The following is a 10,578-nucleotide window of genomic DNA, read 5'->3' on the forward strand; positions in this document are numbered from 1 at the left end:
GGAGACATTTTTGACAGCATGAAGCCAGTTAATTACCAAACCACTTTGGCAGATTGTTTTCTTAACAATCATTGTTCAATATTAATATTCAAAAATAAATTTTGTTTACAAGTCCGTTTCCTTTTAAAAATGTTTCAGAAAAATACTGAAACGTTTTTGAAATTAAGTTTATTCAAAGAAAAAATATCTCAAAAGTAAATCGTGACTCAAAATTTCCTAATGAAATTGTTAGATTCCAAATATTTAGGAGAAGATTGTATTTGTACTTTATGTAATGGTGGTGATATTGGAGACGCGATTCATTATATTATAGCAAGGATTTGTACAAATCCTTGATTATAGAATGTTCGGCAATAGACGAAAGTAGACAAACCCTATTTAAACGGGGTTTTGATCTCCAAGGACCCCACATTTTACATCGAATAAGATCTATATTTTTTAACGTTTTCAAATGAAATAACTTGAATTGAAAATTTCCCGACTATGTGAAGATTTCTTATATTTCTAAATGGCTTCAATTATTACATACAAAACGAAAAAAATAACTTTTTTTTGTAAAAACAATATTCATGTATTATTATAATTTTTCCAAGGAAACGCTTTCTTTTTTGTTTTTGTTTGCAAAGTTTACTTGTATGTGTTTATAACCATCACCAATCAGTCCTAATTGTTAAAGATCAAACGACCTAATCAAAATGATGATTGGTATTGAATATGATCATCGGTTATGCATGACGTATCCCAAATAACTTCTTTAATGTTGGTTTGATTTTTACAAAACCAAAATTATAAGATCAATAAACAGCATGCGCCATGAGCGCATGATACGCCCGTCGTCTTGTGTGTGAATTTTTATGCAATAAGCATAAATAGTTTCTGACATACGGCGTGACATGCGAAAACCCCCCTTTTTTTTTTTACAAAAAACTCAATATCTCTAAAATAAAACAACGCTCACTAAAACCAGAAGTCCATTACTAGACGTAAAACATATATACATGTCCTGAGTGACTTTTTATGTCCTGTCTGCACTCAGGAGATCCTGAGCGGTTTTTAGACGTACCGTTAATTTATAGGCATATATTTGAAGCTGTTCTTAATTATGTACATTATCTATAGGTATACATGTATCAGACAAAAAACTTTCCAAAGAACTTAGTTCTAGTTATCTTAGGTCCTAGTCACAGGCACTTGTCTCAGAAAAAAAAATTTCCTATATACTTTAATGTTATATAAGGTATATAGGAAACAAAATTCTGAGACAAGTGCCTGTGGTCCTAGTGTGAAATAAATCCACTGGGAATTGGCCTTTTTAAACACAACTATATACACGTTTTCTCAAGGGTTTGTGCATGTAAAGTGAAATTATGTTTACTAAATGCGTAGTTACATAAGTTTATTTGCTACTTTTTTCTTCTTTATTTTATATAAATGATTTTTTTTTTTGAATTTTAACATTTTTTTCTCCGAAAAAATTTGTAGTGTTGCAATAGGGAATGGACACAGATACTTAACTACATTTAACGAAAGAAATTTTGTGTAATGTCATCAATCTGTATTACACATAGACAGGATGTTCTCTAGATAACTATGGTATATCTAATACGTTATAAACACCCCAGGGTACACGCACTGTCGTAATGGAAAATTACTGCATGCTTTAATTACCTGTAATCAGCCATGTAACAAATCAGTTGACTGACCATGTCATTACAGTTTAAAAAGTTTTTCCTCAGATCAAAACGGAATATTCATTTTAACTTTAAAATTTAAAACTTTACAAGTATACTTTGACATAATTATGAAGTAAAAGAATTTAACAATTGACTAATCGGATTTTTCCAAAGATTAAGATACAATTATATTTATTATTCTGGGACTGACAGATATATCACAGGCACTTGTCTCAGAATTTTATTTCCTATATACCTTTATTAAAGTATATAGGATTTTTTTTCTGAGACAAGTGCCTGTGAGACATATACATGCACAAGTCCCAGACATATATAATTGTAAATCAAAATGATTTACCTAATTACTGGGAAATAATATAATGTTTCAGTTATGTTGATGTCACAAATACACATGAATTATTTGATGATGCATGCTGGAATTTCTTATCTAAATGCATGACGGTGACCACAGACATATATATATATATATACATTTACTGATTCTATAATTTCTTGAGAAAAAAAAATCAGGAGGGAAGTCAGAGGGAAGTGAAACAAACATTTTAAGCTTTTATTAAAAATTGTTGGGAAGACAATAAAATACGACACTGAGTTTTGAAAAAAAGTTTATGATTGGTCTTGTTTTTTTTTTAATAAAGATGCCCCCTTTTTTTTTAGCCACACCGACGAATGGAGAATTCCAAATAGGGTCACAAGGTCACATTTTAAAACTTTTTCAGTCGCCCAGTCTCAAAAAGCAATTTTGACTAGCATTGTTTTTAGTCGAATTATATTTTTGCAGGTGCACTTCAATATTTATTTGATAGGGGGTGTCGCTGGGGTTCTGTTACCCCACCCTTTCCATATAATTTAGATCTTAAAAATGTATACCTTTTCATATATTGCGTGAGTAAAATTGTAACCTTTTCCCATATTGATTGGGTTTCGTGGGGTGTGTTGGAAAAGTGGAATATTTAAGGCTAAGATTCTGTGTGTAATGTTTACTTACGGCGAGACTTTCGGCTGTGAAAAAATGACAGGGCTTTTCATATACAAGTAATTGGAACTTTATCGACCTTATCATATATTTCTGATAGTTTTTCCCTGCACCTATTCCCATATTTTCAAGCAGGAAAAAGTGACCTATTCCAGCGACACGTCCTATCATCTTGTATATAGGAAGTGCCCCCCCCCCCCCCCCCCACCCCCACCACACACACACACACAAATGTATAATACCTTAATTCAGGAGCACAGTCTCTCTTTACCGTAAATAACTTCGAGATTAATATGTAAGTTTACTTTGCTAATCGATGTTCCTGTAATTCAGATTTATATTTATTTGTGAGACCCCGTCACTATTTATATTCACTCAAAGAAAGGGGTTCTCCGTTACTGGGAAAATCTTATCTGATTCAGGATCAATTTATCGGTTACACTCCCCTATCACCAGTGATTCTTTGTTGTAAGCTGACATTCTGAAACATGAAAAAAGGTATACTGTTGACTATCAATTTGCATGATTAGTTACAGATGTCGACTCTGACTACTGCAAAAGACAATAATTCAGTTCAATGATTTAGATTGAATAGTGGTTCGGTTAATCCCCTCTTCCCCAAACAAGTAAGAATTAGGTTACACCTTTTGGTAGTCCAAATAATTATGACGTCTTGCAAGACTATTTTAAATTTTTTTTTCTATCTATCTATCGTCATATTTCCGCACTCAGTCACAACTTTGACTATTACGTGCCCAGAAAAAAGTTAAAATAGCCTTGCAAGACGTCATAATTATTTGGACTAATCTTTTGGCAAATATGGTCGTACCACAGGGGTTTGTTACAATTTACCGGGTTTTCTATCCTTACGAATCATGAAAAACTAACCAGGCCAGGTGATAAAAAATCTGTTTCCCCTTTTTATCCCACCAGAATATCAAAAGGTTGTCTCCTTACACCTACATGACAAAAATATATACAAATATGGTATCATGACAATGTGACGGCTCTTCAACAGAAACTTAAGACGTAGAAGTTAACAACTATATAGGTCACTGTACAGATTTCAACAATGGGCTAAAAAGGCAAACTGCGTAATAAGCTACAAAAGGCCAAAATAGATAGACAATATCTGACAAGGGTAGAAATGTCCAGAATGTTTGAAAAAAAAATCTACTGTCCATTTTAGATCTTGGGTAAACTCCTTATATTATACTGCCTGGTCTGGTGGTAGTGTGTTCACCTCAAGTGCAGAAGGTTGTTTATTTTTAACCCAACTGAGTAAAACCAAAGACTTTAAAGTTGGTATTTGCTGCTTCTCCCTTAAGCACGCTGTATTATTAAGGTGTAAGAGCAAATACTGGTTTGTTCAGAGTCAGAATAATGTGTCAAGGTAAGGTGACATTTCTCTCAGAGAACTAGTGTAAGAGATAAATTAGTCCTGGTAAAAATAATGAAAATTGTCTGGTCAGACAAATATAACTAGTATTAAAAGTCCATGGATACAGAATTTACTAGTATATTTAGTCCGATGTCAGTAATTTATGTCCCCAGACTAATTTTCCTAGTCCATGACATCACTATTCCGAGGTAAAAATGTCCAGTTTTTCTAATACTGGATGCATCATGTCAAGTATATTTGGTGTATGAAAATTTTTAAGGATGTATGTTTGTCTGGCATGTTTTATTCAACCTTGACCTCATTTTTATGGTTCATTGCTCAATGTTATTTTTTTTGTTTGTTTTTTGGTCACTTTTTCTATTTCCTTATTTTCAAATTAGCAATAGGTCAACTATATTTGGTGTATGGAATGATTGTAAGGTGCATATGTCTGACTGAGAAGTTTCATCTTACCATGCTTACCTTGACTTTATTTTCATAGTACATTGGACAATGTTTAGTTTTTGTGGTTTGATCTATTTTTCGGATACTGTTAGCAATAAGGCCCCTATATTTGGTGAATGGAATGATTGTAAGATGCACATGTCTGTCTGGCATGTTTTATATGACCTTGACCTCATTTTCATGGTTCATTGGTCAATGAAAAGTTTGCATTGTTTTGTCAGTTTATCATATGCTTTAAGCAACAGGTAAATTATATTTGGTGGATGTAACGATTGTAAGGTATGCATGTCTGTCTGGCAGATTCATATAACCATGACCGCATTTTATGGTTCTTTGGTCAATGCTAAGTTTTCTTGGTTTTTTCATTTTATCTGATATTATAAGCATATGTCTACTTGTTGGTGTATGGAATGACTGCAAGGTGTCATATAAAAATAACAAGATGTCTGTCTGCCAAGGTTAATATTGCTGTGACCTCATTTTCATAGAATATTGATAATATTAAACAGCAAAAATGATGAGCAAGACAAGATATACAAATGATCCAAAATTGTCAGTTGCCTACCAGTACTAATTATGTGATAGTAGTTATTGTCATTAAATGATAATGTTTACCCTTTAATGTGTAGGGCAAGGACATTAAAGATAAAGGGAAACTATAAACAAAAGAAATTATCAACAAAAATAGATTTACAGACGTCAACAAAGCCTAAATGGTAAGTCCACTTCTATAAAAGTTATTGCCCTTGAATAATGATTATTATGAAAATAAGATGTGGTATGATAAATAAGAAAACTATCCACCAGAGTTCAATTAAGTGGATGTAAGCAATGCAATTACTTATTAGAGGCCAATGATGACCTGTAAATAATGAGAAAACCCATACCCTATACATGATATAGTCATCTATAAAAGACACCACAAACAAAATTTGGAACAAAACATCAATTCAAACTTCAAATATACCAGACTAATTTATAAAAAAAAACAAGATGAAAAAACAAATATGACGTACTTGAACCAACATCAACCACTGAACTATGTACAGGCTCCATATTTTTTACAGGCAAAATATGGCAGGGTTGATATAAAGATAAGAAGCGGTATGATTGCCAATGAGACTTTTCTCCAATAGAGATCAAATGACATTAAATTTAACAAAATTAGCTCACTGTACAGCCTTCGACAATGAGCAAACCCTATACTGCATAGTAATCTATAAAAGGCCATGAAATAACAAATGTAAAACAATTTAAAAAGGGCATGGTGTCTATCCATGCTCAACATGCTTGGGGGAAACACCACAACGGCGAAAGCTAAGTGCCTGATTTTTGCACAAAACAAAAAATAAAAAACAAATATGATATATAGCAACAATTGACAACCACTGAATAACAGGCCCCTGACTTGGGACAGCCACTTACAAAATGTGGCATGGTTTAACATGTTTGCTGGCGCCAAATCCTCCTCTAATTAAGGACAGTGGTGTAAGTGTCAGTTCATTTAAATATAAAAACTATAAAATTAGTTGAAAAGGGCTATTTTCTGCTCTTTGGTCAGGTTATTTTGATACATTCCCGTTTTCATTTTCAATTTTATTAACTCATTAGAATGCAACAAAGCAGAAAAACAGCTACCAAAAACACAGACCGGATGTGGCTGGAAATTTATTCTTTCCCTTTAACAAAAAAGACTCAACATACAGATCTATTAGTACTGACAGTTACTGACAGCTAATTCAAAGCAAATATCAACTAATAAAATAAACATTTTGTGAGCACCCAACCCACCCCTAACCTGGGACAGTGGTTTTAATAACAGCACAACATTTGAACAAACTGTAAACATTTGTTGCAATTGGCTTAACTCAAAAGACTGCAACAAGGCACAAAAAACAACTAATATGAAAACCATAGACACAAAGCACTGAAATAAGAGTTCTTACAATTTTAAATATTCAAATGAAAGTTTTATCAAAATGTACATAACATGATAAAATAGCCATTTTATTGCTGTATTTCTCTTCATTTATAATTTTTGAGTTTTGTGTATTTGTAGGTCAGACATCTTGGTTTTCATGATCATCATTCAACAAGTCAATACTGAACAGAAAACTTAAAGTTGATATTTTTCTACATAGTGTGACTTTTTTATTAATTTGAAATGGAATGTGTTTTTTTCCTACATAAGAAAGAGGAAATTTCATCATAATGACTATAAACAAAAAGGCGTCATATCATCATGATCATAGATGCACAAGAACTTAATCATGTAAATGCAACAACATAATTATCAATTGAAAGAAGGGAGGAATGAAAAAATATATTAGTATTTTGTTGTCCAAATGAACTTGCTTTGTCCACTCATTTAAATCACTTCATCCAATAAAGATGTACGGTGGAAGATTTTTGAAGAACAGATTGCAAAAGAGGTTTTGTCTTAGAATTGTAGGAATATTCTAGTGGATGAAATAATTTATTTACTTGACTCTTATATAGTGGACTGAATAATTGTACATAGCAAGCTGAAACAAGAAAAACTAAAACTTAACAGGAAAAGTGTTTATTTTATAAATTTGCAAATATAAACGTAATATTATGAACACCACAAAGGTATAAGATTCAAATCGTTTGCATATTCATGTATTGCAATGGAACTATAACAAAGAAAACTTTAACTCATGAAAAGAGTAAACTATTAACTGTGCTTTGTAAATTTATTCAGTCAGAATATGAAATATTTTTTTCAGTTCTATTTTTCATAATAAAACAAACAAAACAAAGATTTCAAATCAATATTTTTTTCTTTTATTAAGACATGTCATCATTTTATTTCAGTTAAAGGATTTTATTTTTTGACTTTAAATAGTATTATACTTTCCAAAATAATGATAATCTTTATTGTCATATAAATAAATTAAAAACATGTTTGTGACAAAATGAAAAAAACCAAAATACACTCATACATGTCATATATATATTATAAACTTTTTACTACCAAACAGAATTCATTGTAACATACACATTACTGTATATTTATAATTTGAATTCCATAGGATTTTATTTTGTCCCATGGGATATTAAAAATCCCATGGGATAATTATAGTCCCATGGGATTTTTTTTGTCCCATGGGACAACAAATATCCCATGGGACTACAATTATCCCATGGGACCCAAAAAAATCCTATGGGATTTAACCAAAATCCCATGTTTTTCTAAATCAAATTACAGAATATGTATAATAATAACAGTAGAAAAGCAATGAAATTATTGAATCCCATGTAATTCCGCACATTTTGGTTATATACACGACATTGTAGGTCTAAGGAGAGGCGGCGGCGGATTTGCAAATGAGTGTTTTGCAAATTAAAAGTGTCCAGTGTTAATGCATTGCGTATTCAAAACAATGGTTGAATTTCATTGAATATTCACTTTCGCAAACCCCTCATATGAATTCCAGGTCGTAGCATTCTACAACGTATTTGACCTTCATTTCAATGGTATTTTAAAAAAATTAATTTGTTAATTGCAAAGAAAACCATTCCATGGGTCATGGTATCTGTATCTTATTTTATAGTTGATTATTCCCAAAAGTTTAGAATATTTTGTTATTTCGATCCTGTGCATATCAGTTCATAAACCGGCCCTTAAACCATATATAAATCGGCACTGGTACAATGTATCATCCAAATACTCCAATATCAGCACAAGAAATATGACTAGGACAAATCTGCAGTACTACATATGCAAAAGCCAATGTTTTCGTAACAAATACGTGATAAACTAACTTCTAACACACTATGACAAACAGTAACGAACTGTATTTCTAAGAGAAATTTTGAAAATTTATTGAAAAATTCATTTGTATTTTTGGCTATCATATGGTTCTTGATTTTGGCTCCAGATGGATGATGCAGATGCAATAAATTGATAATATATTTTATGAACTAGAAGCTAAAATGAGATTGTATCGCTCACCAGGAAACCTGCAATGAAGGTCATAGAAATTGAATGACGGGAAAACATGTTAGCCTTGATTGAACGACTGTAATAGGTTCAAAAGTTGTCCAACCAAAACGGGAAACAGGAGAAAAAAAAATACTTACTATACGAACATTTACCTTAAATCAATCAATTCAGTATCTGAATGGAGCGCTGACAACGGAGAAAGTAAGTCGGCTACTTAATTTTGGCTTTACAAAATTTAAACTTTGAGCGTAACCAAAGCCATATACAGCTATCTTACGCTTTAAAAATTGTATCTTTGATGTTTATAGTAACAAAAATTGCGATTCTGTATATATCATAAAATGTTCACTACGGCAATGACAACATTGATAGCTATATCGGGTCATCTACATGATAAATCTGTCATTTATTAAATCCATAGATGATAATTTTAAAGAATTTGGTATTTGTTTTACCCCTATGCTTGTTAGTCTTGACGGAAACATATCGGAAATGGATCTACACTGGGGTAATTAAGGATATTAAGTTCAGTTCCAATTGGACTTATGAATTTAGATGAGATTGTTTTTTTAAGTTGACAGACGCAAACGTGATTGCAATAGATCACACTACTTGAAGCTCCATGTGTTATGTGGTTGGGGTATTGAAGCTTCAATGGTCGGTCAAGGGTTAACTTAATGTTTTACTTTAAATTGGTAATGAATGATGTATCACCTATGTATACTTGTATATATTGATGATATGTTAACCTAGATAAAATATATTTGACCTTTTTTTACCTTTTATTTCAAATCCATATATTTGGTCCAATGTTCTAGATTATTTTTTGGACTAAATCTCAAAAAAGATAAAAGAAATGTATGAGGGGTTAAAGATGATTGAAAGGACACAAGGGATACATTTATATGAGACAGTAACTTTGCAGAAAACATTAATTTCCGTTGTAAATATTTCTTTAATCAGATTAGAAGAGAGGCGAAGGGACATTCAAACTCATAAGTTGAAAATAAACTGACAACACCATGACTCAAAAAGAAAAAGACAAACAGACAAACAGTGCACAAAACAACATAGAAAACTAAAGACTGGGCAACACGAACCCCACCAAAAACTTGGGGTGATCTCATGTGCAGATCCTGCTCCACATGTGGCATCAGTCGTGTTGCTCATGTAAGTACAAACCGGTGATATGTCTAATTCGCTATGTCACGTCCAGGCAAGGGGACGAGATTGGAACATATCCGTCGTCATCTGTGAAACAGATTTTCAATAACAGTCAACCAACTCGTGATGGCGTCCGTAAAATTTATGAAAGAATGATTTCAACTTCAACACTTGAAACTCTTGGTTTAATAGCTTCCTTGTTAGCAGCAACCCTCTAACAAGGAAATCATGATAGGAAACACAAGTCCTGGAACATCTTATCAACTGATAGATATATACTATGTATGAAGGCGCTGCTGGAATGATGCTACATAGAAATGGAAAGTTCACAATTGAGAATCTGAAATCATTTTTTTTTGTCGTAAAGTTTTGCTTTCAACCGACCCTCATTGTCAATTTCTAGATGTAAGTCATGATATGAGGCAGACTTAACAGTATCTGTTGTATCCTTTATCTCAAGTTCGATGGGATAGAGAGAGAACATGTCTATAAAGCGGAAAGTGACATTAAAGGATACTGCTAACTTCTATTCTTTCTTACTAAGAAGTTCCTGTATGAAGTCAGCCTCATATGAATAAAGGAACAAGTCGGCAAGAAGAGGAGCACAGTTGGCTCCCATGGGAATGCCGATTGTTTGTTAAAAAAACGTCCTCCAAACGTAACAAATATGTTGTCCATCGAGAAATCAAGCATCTAGATAATGTCAGTATAAGAGATTTTTTTTTGTTTGAATCAGAGTGATTTTTTTACAAAGTACGATTTATCTCTCAAGACAAGAAACGTGTATGTACGTAAGCCATTCCTTTTTAAGAAACAAAGCATGACCAACTCTTTCAATTTGTCTTTTAGTTTGGAATGGGGAATACTTGACATGTGTAAAGTGTAGAAAAATCAAATGTTTTAATACTATTGCAAGATGAAAGAGTCT

At 32.3% G+C, this 10,578-nt stretch overlaps 1 long non-coding RNA gene across 1 annotated transcript; it reads left to right on the plus strand.

Moving 5' to 3' along the window:
- The first annotated feature begins 3,238 nt into the window (after positions 1-3,238).
- Positions 3,239-7,218, plus strand: LOC127722148 (uncharacterized). The gene is made up of 3 exons (XR_007991685.1): positions 3,239-3,296; positions 5,146-5,232; positions 6,576-7,218. It is a non-coding gene; the product is annotated as an uncharacterized LOC127722148 (long non-coding RNA).
- The last annotated feature ends 3,360 nt before the right edge of the window (positions 7,219-10,578 follow it).

Source organism: Mytilus californianus, unplaced genomic scaffold (genome assembly GCF_021869535.1).
Source record: "Mytilus californianus isolate M0D057914Y unplaced genomic scaffold, xbMytCali1.0.p SCAF_1, whole genome shotgun sequence".
Classification (NCBI taxonomy): Eukaryota; Metazoa; Mollusca; class Bivalvia; order Mytilida; family Mytilidae; genus Mytilus; species Mytilus californianus.